Source organism: Pezoporus flaviventris, unplaced genomic scaffold (assembly GCF_033815535.1).
Source record: "Pezoporus flaviventris isolate CSIRO_AGI_PZ_B2104156 unplaced genomic scaffold, CSIRO_AGI_Pfla_v1 ptg000267l, whole genome shotgun sequence".
Classification (NCBI taxonomy): Eukaryota; Metazoa; Chordata; class Aves; order Psittaciformes; family Psittacidae; genus Pezoporus; species Pezoporus flaviventris.
In genome coordinates, this window is record NW_026892814.1 from 36381 (window position 1) to 54903 (window position 18523).

Sequence of the window (18523 nt, forward strand, 5' to 3'; positions counted from 1 at the left end):
CAACCCCGAGGGCCGGCCGGGCCCGCCCACACCCACAGGTATGAAAAGGAGAGTGGGTGAGCCCCGGTACCGGAACGCGCCGGGCCGGACCCCTCCACCAGCGACACCACCACGACCCCCGGCCGCTGTCGCTTGCGTAAAATGGAGACCGGAAGCTGGGCCGCGTCCTGCCGCTCTCCGCCGCTCCCCGCCGGAGGGCGCCCGCAACCCGGGCGGGCGGGGCTCGGCGCGCATGCGCACCGCGCTCCGCTCCCCCCCTCCCAGGCGGGAGGGCGGTGCGTGTGCGTGAGGCGGGAGGAGCAATGGCGGTGGGCGGTGCGTGAGGCGGGCGGGGTGCAGCGCCGGTTCGCTCGCTGGGGTGCGTTAAGCTCCTGCGTGCGTTGCCCTTCCTACAGCTGCGTTGGTGGGGCAGGGCTTCGGGCGGTTTGAGGTGGTGCTTGGCACCGGGGTGGTGTGGGGGGAAAAGCGTGCTGGAGGCGGTGCGGGTCCTCGGTCTTACCAAGGTCCAGAGGCGGGGCCTGTGGGGTGTCTGACCGCCAGCTTCTTGTGTCAGACGTGCTGGTTCACACAGCAGTTTCAACACTGAGGAGGTTAAATACACCATCATGTGCGAACAGCTCAGTGAATTTATCCTCAATATTCTAATCAGGTCAGGAAATCGTAGAATCCCAGACTGGTTTGGTTGAAGGGACCTTAAAGCTCCTCCAGCTCCAACCCCTGCCACGGGCAGGGACCCGTTCCACTGGAGCAGCTTGCTCCAAGCCCCTGTGTTCAACCTGGCCTTGAACACTGCCAGGGATGGGGCAGCCACAGCTTCTCTGGGCACCCTGTGCCAGCGCCTCAGCACCCTCACAGGGAAGATTACTGTAGTAAATAGTGTAAAGAAATATTGTTTTATAAACAGAATGGAGGCAAAGGGAGGGATTTGCCTTATGCAGCACAGAAACTTGTCTAAACCCATAAAACAAGTTTCTGAAGTCTCAGGTTAGCATTGTAAACTTCCAGTCATCTTACATGATTTTCAGTTGCTGAGAAGAAAATCCTTTAAAAGGTAACTTTCAAGGTTGATGGACAAAATAACACGGAACAAGGGGAATGTTAGGTTCAGAATACTTCTAAAGATCTCTGCAGTAAAATTTGGCCTCATTAACTCGATGAAAGCAATAAGCTGCTTATAAAACTACTTTAAAGCGTCTCTTGTATCAGGAGAGAGCACTTGCTTTCCATTTCCTTCAGTCTTCAAATGCTGTTTGTAAGCACAGAAGGCAGGTTTGGTTTGTCAAGTTGATAGTGTCCCTTTAATGCCAAAGAATCAGACCCTTCATTAGGCTCCATGCTATGAGCAAAGAGGCACAGAAGAGTTTGCTAATAAAGAGAGGACTGTAAGGAGCTCCAGCTTTTGAACAGAAAGATAAAAAGAGCCTGAAGGAATATCATTAGCACCCAGGACCTAATTCTTCCTCTCAAATAAAACCTGGATGCAGACAACAGCTAACGTGAGAATTCACAGAGAAAATAGTCTTAATTTTTGTGTTCATCGACTTATGCTCATTTTTGCCCATAACCACTCATTCACAAACCTCATGCTTGAGGTGGAGCATGCGAGCTCTCTGCTGCTACAGTGCCCATTGTCCTTGAGGAGGCTTATCAAATAGTAAATACGGAAAATTGGCACTTGACAACACCTTCAAATGTAATATTTGACATACTCCTACCGGTTTCCCGGTGCCCTCCCTGGTTATACAAGAATGCTTATTTGCACTTGAAATTCTGTCCATGCTGTCGCTACCAGGGGTTTCCAAGAGTGGAATACAATTTCCAAGCACTAGGTGAATACTTGTGCCCAGGGTAGTGCAACAAAAGGGGTCAGTTAGATGAGCACTTGTCAAGGATTAATGCAGAAGTTTTTAACTTTTCTTTAGGGTGGTTGCAGTGGTGGTGTTTGACAGTCTTGGTGGTCCACATACATGCAGTATTTCTATAACATGCCCATTAGCTACTAAGCCGGACTCCAGACTTGGGATGACCAAGAAATTTCCCAAGTCGTACCTGGGAACAGGAAGATGTCTCATGTGGTGTCATTTTTGAAGCTGCATGTTGTGCCACCTCTGTGAGCACATCCCTGGACCATGCACAATCCCCTGGGGGTCAGAATCACACCGTCAGTAATTGCATTTTAGGACTAAAAACCTGGTAAAAGCAGTTTGACATGAATTTAGGTTCCAGGAAACATTTTATGAATATCCATTTTGAAGTATCACAATGTATTGCACCAACAGGCCATTTGGTATTTTAACATGCAAGAAATTATGTCATTATTCTTAATACTTATCCAGCTTGACATACCTTCACAAATCCACAGGAATCTTTTTGCATGCTTGTATTGTGTGTGACACCCCTTTAGTGCAGACGAAAAATTATGGCAAATCACTTTTAAGAATGCCAAAACCATATTAATTTTTTACAAATAAAGGAATTCATTAAAATGCTATGAAAGATCTTCTGACTCTTGAAGTGTCTAAAATAGGCACATGATTTGAGAATTGAGGCTTCTTATTCAGCCATTAGACTATCCAACGGAAAATAGAGAGCATATAAGATCCTACAACTCTAGGTTCTTAACTGAGCTTGGCACAGAAGATAGGTTGTATTATTAATCTACCCTGATACCCATTTATCAAGTTGGAATAGAGCAAAATCTCCATTTATTGCCAGTAAAATATTTTCAAGTGGAATCATAGCAGTTACAAAGCTGGGTTGCAACTAATGCATCCAGGCTCTTTTGCTATTTATTCTAAGAGTTGAGGTCATGTGAAATTACTGACCTGTATGTGGGATGACAACCATAAAGAACTTGAGAATCTATATGCTCAGACACATCAGTTTTCTCCAAGACTTTAACAAACTCTGCCTTACTATGAAATGATGACAAGGATTCCCATATTCCTTCTTCAGAACAAACAGCTTTGAGAAAATCCTCATTGCAGCCACTGCCAGGATTTTCTCTTCTAAATCACAGAATTTACATTTCATTTAATGATCTGGAAAACTTGTTGTACAAGGAGGAAGGAGTGGGTTTGTGCTCCCTTCGGTTGTATACATGAAGCCAGAGAGGTTTATTTCTTAAGGAAACTAAGGGAAAGGTCATGTTCACATGGGTTTTCTCGCTCTGGAAGTGTATATCATCTCTTCAGCACTAGAAATACTGCTGATTCTCAACAATTCATAATTGATTTCCATGAGGAAAAAACTCTGGAAGTCTTCTTGTTGCCATATAAGCAACACTGATGAATGGGTTTGGCTTCAGGTCTTTCAACAAGAGGTAGACTATTTGTCAGTCATGATATTTGTGTAAGCAAACAAGCAGAAATGTGTATATATTTAAATGTCATAATGGACATCTCAGTTGTTTGTCAGGACTAACTGTTGTTTTGTTGCTGATGTTTTCTATAGGTACCAGTTGATCCTCCCTGTAACCTTTGAGCCCAGTGACCAACTTCCATCAAACTTGACAAGAGACAGCAATCTCAGCTATTACAACACTGAAGGTTTCAAGATCTAAGGGGCTATCGAGAGAGACCTTACAAGCGTATCTGCTGACAAGAAAGCTAATAAGCTTTCTCCTTTGTAGCCATAAGGGAATTCAAATGGAGCAGGCTGAGAGGGAAATACAGAACACCCAGTTTCACTTGCAAATTGCCTGTAGTGACAGTTGAAGGACCCACTAGTCTGCAGTGGGTGGCTGGTGGATGAAGTGCAACAGGGATGTGGTTTTCTTATGAATTCAGGCAGGCTCTGCAGTTTCAGCTGTTGACTTCTGGAATAAAGTCTTGCAAGACTAATATTTTGTTTCCAACAGGGGCGTGAAGATGGTTTTACGGACAAATGCTGAAAACACTTATAACTGGATGTTATAAGTGTTTTCTTATGCATATTAGCACTTATAACTGCAATGTTACTAGCAGTGGTCATCGAGGTGTGACACTTGTCTAAGGAACAACTTCTTGAAATGGGTAAATGAAAATGTGATTCATCTGCAGCTATTTTTGCCCTGATGATAGCTTCAAGACTGAAGAGGAGTAGCAGCTACCTACATATTTTCTCTCTTCTATGTGAGGTGCTTCAAAAGAGACATAACAGGTGAGAGAATGTCTTGGTATCTTACTGTTTCAAGGAAAATCAATCAGTGAATATGCTGGTTAAAGAGCTGGAGGGATAGAAAACTTTGAGATGAGCAGTGGCTTTCTGAGATAGGACTTGAATGGACCCTTCTTTATCCTGTAAAACTGCAGCCTGAAGGAGCTAGACTGCAATGTTACACAGTCTCAGGTCAGACCTCTGATCTGATCTCGAACATGGACTCTGGTTGCATAGAATGGCTTTTTGCTTACAGATTCAGCACAGAGTTTTATTTGGAATTCTTTTTTGTGTGTTTGCTCTGAATTCTCCCTAAGCACAGGTTCAAATCAGACCTATTTTTTCAATATTTTCTCATCCATTTTAAACATAACTAGAATTATCCAAAACGTTAAAATGTCTATAAATGGTTTTGTTGTGGAGTGCTAAAGAAGCATAATTTCAAATACTGAATTTAAAACAAATTGCTAAAATGGCCATGGGAAATCTAGCAAAATCAGGTACCACAGAATCATAGAATGGATACGGTTGGAAAGGACCTTAAGCTCATCTAGTTCCAACCCCCTGCCATGGGCAGGGACGCCTCACACTAGAGCTCAGTCCAACCTGGCCTTGAACACTGCCAAGGATGGAGCATTTACCATCATTATTATTTTTTTTATAAGAGCACCTGTCTTTATTTCCATTTAGCAAGTGGAACTATTTCCATTTAGCAAAGTCTCTGTCTTTTTAATTGTCATTCAAAGACACTTTCATGAAAAATTGGAGAGAAATCAGCATTGTTACAAAGGAAGATCTCATTTCCAGGGCAGTGAATTAAAGAAAATCTACTAATATAGTTGACTTTTAAGTTTCAAAAAGCCTTTGACCTTACTGCCCACAAGTGACTACTGAGGAGGTCTATGCCTTGATCCAGCTTCTGCTTTCATCTGTAGCATTCTTTATTCATGTGATGTCCCATTGACTTTAAGGGACCTTAACGGAAAAGTCCACAGGGAAAAAGTCACAGTTCCGACACTGATAGGATATTATATGATAAAGTGATACTGAGACCTCAAATAGTATTCCTCACAGTAAATGTTTCCTTGTTTTCTTGCTTGACTTCCTTTTGAGATTATAAGATCTTTGGAGTACAGACGATTCTCCACAGTGCCTAGCTGGAGACTGAGAAATTAGCCCCTTGTGCTTTACAGACATGCATGACAGGAGGTAGGTGCTTAACTGATGCACAATCAGGGCTTATTTGTGCATTACAGCCTGGGACAGACAGCACTGTTCCACAGTTCTGGGCCCTGTAGCCATATAAATAAGTCCTAAAGGTTCCCTCATAACTTGAGAATAAAGCAAGAATTAATTAAATGAGGAGGAAAAAGTCAAAACCAGTGCTCTTTTTGCAATAGCATATAATTAGTCCACGGAACTTGCTACTGCCAAGCCAGAGTGCTGGGGTCGGTGTCAGGAAGGATCTGGTTACAGAAGGGCACAGCTCACAGGGTGAACGGAGTAATTTCTCCCCCATCTAAGAACTGCCCAAATGCAGACTGAAAAGGTGCCTGTTTCCGTCTCTAGAATATGTTATGGCATTGCCCGATGGACTCATCTGGATCAATGGCAATGTAAAATCCACTGTCATTGGAATATCACTCCTTCCTATGGTCCATTTTTTGTCTCTGACTGTGTTCAGGATTAAAAATTTAGGAAAGAAAACAAGCAACTTGATGGTAGCCAGAGATTTTTATGCTCAAAGGAAGAGTTCTTCTGAAACCTGAGAGGTGGCTGATTTCCATTACAAGGGCTCTGTCAGGTATTTTAAAATGACAAAGTGTGTAAAGTCTGTGCCAGCATCTCTCATGTCAGCTCAAGACAACTGTCGTGGTTTAAACCCAGTCAGGTAATTCGTTCGCTCACTTCCCCCCCTTTCTTGCCCTCCCCCTGCTCTCGGAGGGACGGAGAGGAGAATCAAAAGAATGCAACTCCCACGGGTTGAGATAAGAACAGTTTAGTAACTAAGGTATAACACAAATCACTACTGCTACTACCAATAATAACAATGATAATAGAAATAACAAGGGAAGAGAATACAACACCTCACCACCAACCAACTGATAACTCGGCCCCCCAGTCCCCGACCAAGCACCGACCCATACCTCCTCCAACCCTGCCGTCTCCCAGCCCTTCCGGCTAACTCCCAGTTACATCCTGGGCATGACGTGCTGTGGTATGGAATACCTCTTTGGTCAGTTTGGGTCAGGTGTCCTGTCTCTGCTTCCTCCCAGCTTCCCCTCCTCCCTGGCAGAGCATGAGGCTCACAAAGTCCTTGGCCAAACCAAAACATCTCTATCAGCTCTGTTCCTGAGCTGAAAGTCAAAACACTGCACTGCACCAGCTACCAAGGAGGAGAAACATGACTGCTACTGCTGAACCCAGGACAACAACACAGGCAGAAACTGGAATACAGGCACCTCCTGCATATACTCAGATAACTAGCACCGGTGCAGTAAGCGTGACATGGTCCAGATACCTCAGATTTATAGTCACTTGAAGTGCAGTCGAGCTGTGTGGACGCTGGCCAGCTGTCAGGACAGCTATAATTTGAGCTGCACTCTTGCCCATCCAGTCAGGTTGCTAGCTGTCCAGAAGTCCCAGCCGTGAGGCCAAATTCCTGGGTTTCTGTTTGAATAAAATTTAGGGGGCGAGGGCAAGAAAGGGCACGCATGGAAAGAATTAAGATACGTAAGTGAATACCCAGCTTTTTATTACAGAAAGGATTGCTCTTCCACTAACCACTACAGTGCTGTTTGTCTCTGGGTGCCTTGCCAGCTCCTGGGACTTGGTGTGAGGAAATGGGTTATTACTACTTATAACAGAAATGACCAAATGCTTGCTAACTATTAGCCAGTCCATAGGAGAAAAAAGCATCACTCTTCAGAAGAATTTATGATTTTTGAGGTTCCAGTCCTACAGGTTTGCAAACATCACTGCACGTGACTAGAGACTGACAGATTCTAACTAACAACATTACACATGAGCAATTCCAGGAAACTCATGTGTCCACTCATGTGCGTAAGTATTTACAGAAACAGGATCCAGTTGTTCTGGAAATCCATATATCTTGTATGTTTATAATTTGCTCTGTCTGAGCCATAGTCTCATGTCCATTGTGATGCCACTCGTTTATTTTTCAGTGCAAACAAGCTGGTTCAAGTTTTGCTTTCAAATATTTTGTTTCCAGATGCTTCTTTCTGCTTGTTTGTCTCCTTAGGTGTCATCCTGACATCTGTACTCTGGAAAATACAAGCTTCTCAGCCTGAAATGCTATTCTTTTAGCTTTAAGATTTTATAGTACCATATTTATCTCTGTCCATTACATATCACATTTTTATTCAAAGAAAGTTTTTTACAAGTTCTTGAATATCCTAAGGAGGACGTTGAGTCTCAGCTTAAAGTCTCAAATGTTTGTTTCTCATATGCATAGAGCTTTGCACTGTGTTCTGAGAATCTATAGTAACAGCTAAGTTACAATAGCAAGATACAATAAACTAACCCAGGAGGAGTATTTTGCATGTGGTTCTTGATGCCTTGTCTTTTGATTGTGCAAAGGGTGATTTCAGCTGATGGGTTATGCAAGCAATAGGGATTAAACATAGTTAAAATTTAATTCAAGCCATGCTGAAGTGGTGGCAGGAGGAAGAAAGGTCTCGTTTCCTCATAGTGATGCTTCAAAGAGAAGTCTTAGTCATGTCAGTCTGGATGCTCCAGTTCCGGCAAGGGTAGGCATCTCTGTGTGTCTATAATCAGCCTTCTGCCTGCAGAGGGTTTCACAGCAGTACTGCAGATTATGTGGCTCCTCCTGAACCTCAGGAGGATTGTGGGACTTCATTCACCAGTTGTGAAAACCATGTTCTATAAACTGTCATGAGGCTTACTGTGCTCTGGTCAGTCTTAATCCCTGCAGCCATTTCCTAGCAACGTAAGACTGCTTTTATATTTACACATAGTCTGTTGTCTCACCATGTTTTTGTGAGTGCCTTTTGGACTGCTCAGCCAGCTACTTATGCACTGAGTATGCCAGGTATTTTTTTCAGTGTGCCAACACAGACACTGTTCCTGCTGAGCCTTGTATGATTATTAACCAACACTTCATTTTCCCTTAAGGATTACAAAAGCCTTTTGGTAAAAGGGGGCTTCTTGAGCTTCTTGACATCCATGCAGGATGTAGGTGTACTGTAAAACAAACTGTCTTTAAAAGCAGTATTTCATCCACTTGTATTCCATGTTTGCATCGTTCATTATAGTTGTATGATCTTGAGATGTTCTTTATTACCTTGTTTTAATGAGAGTCTGTGGGAAAACATGGACCTCCTGCAAGATTCCATGGTCTCAGGAGATGCAAGCCCTCAAGTCACGTAACACACAGGGTATTGCACGTCAGGCTCCATGTTCAAACACCTGCATCATCGCACAACCTACAAGAAGCTCTTAAACACAGTTAACTGTAATTCCTGAATCAAAGACTCCCATTCCCTTATTTTGTTCCATCAACATTGTGCTGGTGCCCAGAGTGTTTCTCTGACTCCCACTAAGTGATGAATATTCAGCAAACACCAACCTGAGGTCTCAAAAGGGGAACAGGACAGCCACAGACATCAGGGAGTCCTGTCTCATTCTTCAGTGGAAATGTCTTGTGATTATGGTTTTTTCTTATCCCTACCCGCCAGTGGAGATGTGGAAATAGAGCCCTTGTCTGACAACTGCAAGATGTGATGCCATCTCATGCTTGGGGAAAATATATGGCACATGCTTAGCAGTGCTTATACACCAGCTACCTAACCACATGTCAAAGCGATGAGTAATACGGAGAGTCAGCAAGTTACTAATCAGCTATTAATTGTGTGCTTCAGTAATTAGCAGCTGCTGAAAACCGGTTTTCCACGGGCCACAATTTTAGGATGGAAATGGCCAGTTAAGTGACAAGCACATAAACATGCTGTGGTTAACCTTGTCAGTCAGTAGGTGGCTGTATTGTTTTTAGCCATCTTCAGGGAACAAAACTGCATTTTCATGGCCAGGAAAGAGAGCGTCCTTCCCCAGGATGTGAGGAGCCTCTGATAGTGCTTGTAGACTTTCTCACAGTGTTGTTTTTAAATGGTTCAATGTGCACACAATATTGTGCCTTTCTTTTTTTTTTAAGTAATTATTTGTTAATTGCACAAAATCTGTTTAACACTCTGGTTGAGCAGTCGTTCTGTTGCTGTTTTATACAGCTTAGTGTCTGCTCTCAACATCACCTTGATTTCACCACAACAGGCTGTGAAATCACAAATAAGCCTCCATAGTAGGAAGTGGGTATTTCAACAGAAGCAGGCTGTGATTCTGTCAGCTGCGTTGTGGGCTCAGGTCTGGTCCATATTCATAGTCACTGACCTGGTTCCTTCTCATTCTCACCTGGTGACCTGGCAACTGTATGTGAGGGTTCCTGTCAGTTTAAAACATGACAACCCTCACATTACTACCAAATACAATTGCTTCATTGATTAGCCCCAGCAATGAGAATGAATAAGCACAGAGTTCAAGTTATTCTTTCCTTCCAGAAAACGCAGTCACACTAAATTGGAATTGCAGGAGACTGCCAGGGCATCAGGAGGAAGCTTGCAGTGTTAGGCTCTCTCTATTCTGCAGTTAAAAACAACATTACCCAGAAAATCTATTAATGAGTTTTCTCATGCATTAAATGACCACACAAAACCCTCTTCCCCTCTGCCCTAAAAACACAAGGCAGCATGATGCCAGAAGAGCTCAGTGGTGGAGGAATTTGCAGTGGGCACAAGGAAATTGTGTTGGCTGCAGTGGAAAGAAATGAAAAAGAGAGGCAAGTTTAGACTTTGGCACTTGTGGGAAAGTACATGAAAATAAGCAGCAGATGTAAAAAGCTCAGGGAAAAAAAGATATTAAACATTTTCAGACATAGGTGGATTTATGTTTAGAAGGTGCTGATGTTATCTGAGTTCTTGGAGTGCTGTCACAGCAGAAGGAAAGGAGCCTGCAGGCAGGATCCACAGCCCTCTGAACACACTGGGAATGTTTTTATGCATTTCAATAGCCCATAGAGCAGTGGAGCTGCCAAATGTCATGCATTTCACTCAGGCTATCAGGGACCTTCTCATGCTGGCTTGGCTCTCAGCTGGGTTCTCAAGCACTCGGGCTGGCGGTGGGAAAATGGGGCAGGTTTTTGGCTTGCAGCTCAGTCTTGGGGCTGTTAGGGGCCCCTGCAGTTCTGTTCCTGAGGCACGTAATCCTGACCTGTCTGTAACTGGATTATGCCCCTACATCTCCTGATCCAGGCCAAGGGAACCAGGATAAAGCTTCCCAGGCTGACACTGGCTAGTCTGTGGGCAGTTACAGCAGGATCCCTGCCAACATTTTGCTCCACAGGTAAGGTAGCTTCTACCTGTAGAAAGTCCAAGAGTCAGAGCATCCACTGCTTTCCATACCCAGCAACCAGCATCCATCTGCCACTGCAATCATATCTCTGCTTCCCTACCAATGGTACTGTCAGACTTGGTGACCATCTGTCCTTGTCAATCCCCTTGCTACTTGGCAGCAGCACCCATCCAGTAGTAGCTGAGGCACATCAAATGTGCTTAATGGCTTTAAAATGACAGAGGGGAGATTGAGATTAGATGTTAGGCAGAAGTTCTTCCCTGTGAGGGTGCTGAGGCACTGGCACAGGGTGCCCAGAGAAGCTGTGGCTGCCCCATCGCTAGCAGTGCTCAAGGCAGGCTGAACGGGGCTTGGAGCAAGCTGCTCTAGTGGAAGGTGTTCCTGCCCATGGCAGGGGTTGGAACTGGATGAGGTTTTAGGTCCCTTCTAGCCCAAACCAGTCTGGGATTCTAGGATTCTGTAAAATGTTTCAATTAATGGAAAATGCCTACAGTCAAGGAATGACTGCACAGCATATGAAAATGAATGACCAAGGTCCAGAACAAGAATGGATTTATATCACTGTAGGTTTCATACTGGATGGCAAAAATCAGCAAACAGATTGGAAGAGCGGGGGAATTTACCTAGGAAATGCTGCCTTCCAGAGCTATGAGAACATGGAATGTTAAAAATTCACACTCAAGGAAGGGTCAAGAGAGATATTTAACCTTTCTTGTACTGTACACATATGAAAAACTTGTGTTAGCTGGTTACAAGCTGTAAAGAAACCCGTTTTGCTGTTTAAAATATTCTGAGACTTCCATGGAGACCTACCTGATGCCACCTGTATATAATGACCTAGATTTTAAAACCAGTTGTGAAGCAGATGTCTGGAATCCTGCTGTGAATGTTAACATTTTCCATACACAGAACAGTGCAAACTTGCAGATTAATTTCACTTCGGGAAGCCTAAAATCACTTTTAGGACTTCCCAATGATATAATTAGGATCCTCTTGTTTGGAGATGCCTTTGAGAAGTGACAGCAGAGCCAGCCTTTCCCAGCAAGATTCTTATCTTGAAGGACACTCAGGTAAGCACGGGTCTAAAGTCATTGCTTTCTAGTAACCATGTAGATGTCTGTATGCCATATCTGAATATGCTTACTAATAAATGGGTTTCAGTGGTACCAAATTCACTCGCACCATCACTGAGTGACGGACAGCAATTGACAGACGAAGTGTCAAAGAGAGTGAATTACTTTGCCAGGATGAGGCAGTCAGAACGAAACAGGCATGTGATGATGAGGATAAAGCAGTTTAGAGGATGGCTTCCCCTCTCCTCACACGAGCAGGCTTCAGTCCACAGCTTTGTCTTCCCCGCTATATCCTTTGGAATTTACTCAAGCATCCAAAGCATGGCCTATGTGAAGTGGCATTTCTAGAGTTCAGCAGGCAGGCTGCCAAAAGAATCTCCTCAGCTCCTATTTTAACATGAATTTCTTGAGCTGGGGAAACCAAATGAAGCAGCCATATAAAAGGGAGTTGCTGGCATGAACTATTTAGGGGGAAAAGTAAAAAAGGAAACTGAAATGTCTGCTTTTGGATTTTAAATAGGAAAAGTATCCCAGAGCCTCACAGGCTCAGGGAGCCAAAGGTCAGGAGAAACAATAAGTAGTAAGCCTTAAAAAAATAAATAATCTAGGAAGAGGAAAAAAAGGGGAATTTGTAAAAATAAGCCAAAGCAAGTGAAAGGATAATTAGTGAGATAAATAATGCTGATTTTCAACTAAATACTTTGGCTGCCAGCAAAGGGACACAACTGTTTTTAGTGGAAGCTGACCAAAGATAACTAAAACTTGGTCCATGGGAGCATAATTGCCTTGATTGTCTCAGCTATTTCAATGAGAGTTTTGAGATTCTGCAAACAGTCGTGTGATACTGCTGAAAGGGCTCGTGAAAACAAAACAGGCATTTCTGCAGGCTGCTCATGGGAGTTTGCTTGGAGAAGATTGGATTAGAGCTTGTTCTTGAAAACCTCTCTGCACAGCCTTTGGGGAGCAGTGTACACATGGAACCAGAAGAAAGTCAAATTAAATATGTACTTTCTCCCATGGTTTCATCGAAACCTGAGTGAATCACAGTCTCTTTATAAAATCAATGCTTATTCTAATCCCCTGCAAATCTCACAAATGCAATCCCTGTTACACAAACAAGGATGACTCCAGACACAACAATTATGTCTTGAGAAATATCAAGCTACATCAGCTTTCACCAGGACAAATAAAGACCAGAAAAGATAAAATACTGTAAAAGTATGTTAACCTTCTTAGCAGATGTCAAGCAGTAATGTGTGTCACAGAGGTAATACTGAATGCAGTCAGGGCTAATCTTTAAAGTGGTTATTGTGTAGAACAATACAATTCTATGATTCTAATAGCAGATACGTGTGCTGTGAATCAGAACATACCAGATGCCTGTTCAGATGAATCTTTGCAAAAATGAAGTCTCACACAATAGATTTGACAGCTTCAGCTTCTCAGGAGAACATGCTTTAAACTACCACACATGAACTTTTGCAACTCTTTATTTACTGGCTGCAGTCCTATTAGTATGAGATGATGCTCCTTGTAAGTCCAACATCAGAGGGGACTTCCACCTGGTTTATGCTGGACAGCATATGCCCCATGGCAAGACACACTGGTTTTGGCCAAGGCAAGCACCAAAGGCATTTGAGTGGCAACTGGAAGGATCATGTGGAAACCCTTGGCAAAGGAAGGCCTGCAGAAGTGCAGGGGGCACACAGAGCCTGAGCAGAAGGCAAGCAGAAGCATTGAAGATCAATGCTGTCAGACCTGATGCTTTAACACTAACATCCAGTAATTTTCAATTAACTGTTCTCTCATACAACTACAACACAGAGAAGTTTTGCCAAAGCCCCACATTCTTAACCACCCTTTTGCAGTGGAGAATTTAAACCCCACAGACAGCAAGGTGGCCACTGCTGGCAGCAAAATGGGGGTTGTACCTGATTTTTTTTAATCATAGAATCATAAAATAGTTAGGGTTGCAAAGGACCTTAAGCTCATGAAGTTCCAACCCTCTGCCATGAGCAGGGACACCTTCCACTAGGCCATGTCACCCAAGGCTCTGTCCAACTTGGCTTTGAACACTGCCATGGATGGAGCATTCACCACTTCTCTGGGCACCCTGTGCCAGCGCCTCAGCACCCTCACAATAAAGAGCTTTTCCTTATATCTAACCTGTAATTCCTGCAAATGGAACTAATCTTTTGTTAGTGTATACTGTAATTTCCAAAACTCACTAGTTACTGCCTATCATATATTCCAACTGTATTTAAGATTAACTCATGTGGTAAACCAGGTATAGCCGCTCAACCACCTCATAGCTTGCAGAGTTGTCTTCCCAACAATTTATATAGTTCATACTCTCCACAAACATGACAAGAGTCAATCCCCACAAGTTAAATGAACCACATCCTCTGTGTGTATACTGGCCCCCAGCCATCTGCAGAAGGCCTGAGAAAATAGAGCTCATAGTGTAACCCAGAAGGTCAATAAACTGATTCTTTCAGACCTGCACTATTCTGGAGTTGGAGATAAAAGCCAGGATGTGAGCTTTCTGAGGCTATTGCTTTTCTATCTATAGCTGCACATTCATAAACTGTCTAAAGACAAACCACGGCTATGTGAAGTATTCAGCTTTTCACAGTGATTTGATATTTCCTAATTACAGTTCCCTCAGTGACAGGCCAATTGAAATTCCTATGATCCCTGTTGCAGTTGTTTTGCAGGCTTCCTTTATCTACATAAACATTTCCTGTTCTGCTTTCTTATCCTCACCCAGTGTCCTATAATGGCTTCCTATCATCCTTTTTTTTACCATTTCTTTCACTTAGTTTTCACCAATAGTTTTTTCACTGGTGACAGCACTGTCTGGGGTGTTTCTTGCTTCAGAAATATGTCACGGCTTCTCACCAACTGAGAAGCTTTTCTCTGTGCTACTAAATGCTTTACATAAGATTTATGATGTTTAAAACTCTTTGGCTGCATCTCGATTTGACCTGAGCTTGGGTGCGTCTGGTTCATTGTATGGTGGTGGCACCACTCTCTTCTGCACGCTTACAACTCACTGAGGGCTTCTGTTGCACAAGTGATCCTCCCAAAACGAAAGTTAACTTCCTATTACCACTTCTTTTTCCCAAAAGAAACCCTGCCACACTAGCATTCCAACCCTATAGCAGAAGCTGTTCCACAAGGACATGTTCTACATCCTACCCTTTTGTAATCCATTTATGCAATTCATTTTCACAGCTGGGTAGGTTAGTATTCATAGAACACCACAGGTGTACTTGAGATGCCATTTAGGTGCTGTAATTCTCTGTGCTTTATACTTTACCACTGTATTGGTTTACTGTGGGGCTTCCAGTCTGACTGAGGAGGTTAACAGACCACACAGCAAAACCCAAGGGAAAGATCCAGGCTGTATAGCACCAGTACGGCAGTTAGTTCATTAAAGCCAAGTCAAAGTCAAGCCAAAAGAGAGGAATCTTAAGGAGGATCTTAAGTCTTTGTTATGTGGAATAAAGGAGGCAGTGCATAGGAAGCCTGTTCCAGGGTTTGACAACCCTCTTGGTAAAGAAATGCTTCCTAATATCTAGTCTTAAGCCTTCCCTGCACAGCTTTGATTTCTGTGCATCCTGTCACTGGGTACCGGGGAGAAGAGATCAGCACCTCTCCATGTCCTCTCCTCAGGAAGCTGTAGAGATCAGTGAGGTCACCCCTCAGCCTCCTGCTCTCCAAACTAAACAGGTCAAAAGCCCTTAGCCGTAACTCACAGGACGTGCCTTCCAGCCCTTTCACCAGCTTTGGTGATGTCCTCTGGGCACATCCAAGGACCTTCAGATCCTTTTTCAATGGTGGGCCCCAGAACCACACACACTACTCCAGGTGAGGCTGCACTAGCACTAAATACAGCAAGATGACCACCTCTTCTGCCCAGCTGGCCATGTTTGATGCACTCCAGGATGCAGTTTACACTCTGGCAGCCAGGGCACACACTGCTGGCTCCTGCTGAGCCTCCTGTCAACCCCCAGAGCCCTTTCTGCAGGGCTGCTCTCCCGCCACTCTTCTCCCAGTTTAGGCTTGTGTTTGGTGTTGCTCTGTCCTAGGTGCAGAATCCAGCATTTCAGCTTGTTAAATTTCATCCCATTAATCAAAGCCCAATGCTCCAGCCTATCCAGATCCCTCTGCAAGGCCTCTTGATCCTCAAGAGAGTCAACAGCACCTCCCAGTTTAGCATCATCACCAAACTTAATACTGGCATATCCAACTCCTGCATCCAAATTATTCATAAATATACTGAACAGAACTGGCCCTAGGATTGAGCCCTGAGGAGCACCACTGGTGACTGGTCGCCAGCCGGATGGAGCCCCATTTACTACAACACTTTGAGCTCTGCCCTTCAGCCACTTAAATCCTGAGTAAATAATATCCCTCATAATCTTTTTTTTTTTTTTTTTTTTTAAGTAGGCAATGATCTTCTGCATTTTTTCCCCCTTTTCTCTTTGCCAGATGAATTTCTGTCAAAAATGTGTCTTCTTCGCACTCTGTCTCCTCAACTGATCTGAGTTTCATTTCAGCTATGACAATTACATCATGCCCTCTCAGCAAGTATCCCTGCAGTGGTAGGGAGGGAAATACAGTCATTAAGGGGATTGAACCCTATGCTATGGAAAGCTGAATAGAGAAAGTTCATCATTCTGGTTTAAAGCAGCTACTGAATGTGGAGTCATGAAGCTGCAGGGGAATGTGTTCTGACATGTTCCCATTTGCCTTTGCAGGTCCAGAGATGCATAACTGCATGGTGGAGTGGCTAATGCTTCTGAGCACCCTTCTGGTCAGTTGAAAAGATAGAGCATTCCCATTTTTCATTTTAGAAATAGGTAGTCACAGGGATGAATGCCTCAGTCCCAAGAAGCAGGTTGGATTAGGATGGAAAGAGTGTCAGATGGCTTCATGGCTATTCAAACACTGGTCAGAATTAAATACTACCTTAAGGTTCATATTCTTGGTACTCTCTTATATATAATCTCTCCTTAGTAACTGATGAAAGGAGGGGAAAGTCGTGATTTCCTTCAAGTGCAGCACCATCTGTCAGCTCTACTCATCTTCTCTTCAAACTTATTTTGAGTTAGCTTCTTTTCTCCTCCTGACATTCACTTTCCCCAGGCTTGGCTAGAGTTGGGTGACTGTAATGCTCAATATGGATTAGGAGACACATAGAAGTGTTCATCTTAAAAATCTGAAGCATCCCATCAAGGGGCATCCTGTTGATGCAAATATTGACAAGCAGCTTTCCACGAGGGGCTGTGCAGCAAGGAAGACAACCAGTACGACGCTCTCGGATATTTCTGAAGGGAGTACAGATGGTTTTCAGCTCTAGCATGACCCCACTTATTCCAGATAGGTTCTGTGGAAAAGCAGCCTGACCTTAAGTTCATTTGTGTCAAAAGCTGCTGATAAACCTTGCAGACTTTTACCAGAGATAAGAGGATCATACTGCACAGCAGCCATAAACCATGCAAAGAAAGGTTTGGATTCCTAAGAAAGGAGTGCTTTACTCCTGCATTACTACATGAACCTGGATTTTTCATGTTTTTGTTTTTGTTTTAACTCAAAAAATACAGTGATTATACAATGCAATTAATAGGATTCTTTTCTATTTGAACGTGATTCTTCTATTGAATAACATCTGGATTGTTTCTGTGGGAAGAAATATTCCTTTAAAATCGTGTGCCTGTTTTGTTAACTTCAGTTTTGCACATACTTTTGGGGGGCATTTTCATTTTTGTTTTGCTGTCAGAGGCATTTGTGTTTTAGAGTTTTCATTGTTGGCCTTCCCCTCTGCAGTCTCTCCAACAGAGCACTAACCCTTAAGAGGTTAAAATGACAAGAAAGGCACATCCTCATAGAATCAAGACTCTAAACCCAGCTAAGCAAAGCCAAGCAGAGTGCAGATGCAAGGCAGAAACCAAATATGCAGCAAACTCAGAAGCAAAGAAGAATGAAGTCACTATGGCAAACAGTGAGAAACTAAACAAACACATTCAAAACAGCCCACGAGGGAAGCAAACACGCACCAAAAATAATGAGAAAGGAAAAGTCAGGCTCAGGCCATCCCCACTTTTTGGCAGCACATGAAGAGAGTCAGCAAATACAAACTGGATGGGTTTCTGTAAGAAGAAAGGCTTGATTTGCAGAGATGAAATTTTCTCCTTCCCATGAAGCAGCAGATCGCTTTGCACAAGTCACATCTCTCCAGAAAGTCAAGGCAAATACCAGGACGTGGATTAGTGTTTTGTCTTCTTGAAAACTGTTTATCCACACTGGCTGGGGTAATTGGAAAGAAATCATTACAAATGATCTGTGGAACTTCAACATTTATCTGTGCATTGTGTCGCATGCTGGTGGTAAAGGCAAAGTAACAGTGTCTGTGGTTTGTGGTAAAACGAGGAACAGTTAATGCAGTGAGTAGCTACTCACAGCATAATTCCCAATACATGAATGTTATACACACACTTGGAGCAAGCTATGTGCATGTACACACATGTGTATGTATGCGCATACCTGTGGCATGCAGATGCTGAGGCAAGAGGCAGAAAGACTGGAGAAGTGAACAGCGTAATTGAGCAAGCTGCTCTAGTGGAAGGTGTCCCTGCCCATGGCAGGGGGTTGGAACTGAATGAGCTATAAGGTCCCTTCCAACCCAAACTACTCTGTGATTCTCTGACTCTATAAGTGCTCTGATCCCATGGTCACGCATGTTAGACTTCTGTTCCAAGGCCACCCACACCCAGATCTTTTTGTTCACTTTGCTAGTCTTGAAGAATGTGATGAAGAGCCCTGGCATGTGGGAAGAAGCCATTGATTTGCTAAAGCTCTTAGGG

At 43.5% G+C, this 18523-nt stretch overlaps 1 long non-coding RNA gene across 1 annotated transcript; it reads left to right on the forward strand.

Moving 5' to 3' along the window:
* Window positions 1–838: 838 nt before the first annotated feature.
* Window positions 839–7697, forward strand: LOC133263276 (uncharacterized). Its single transcript, XR_009741461.1, has 4 exons — window positions 839–1496; window positions 3454–4140; window positions 5822–6009; window positions 6578–7697. It is a non-coding gene; the product is annotated as an uncharacterized LOC133263276 (long non-coding RNA).
* Window positions 7698–18523: the final 10826 nt, after the last annotated feature.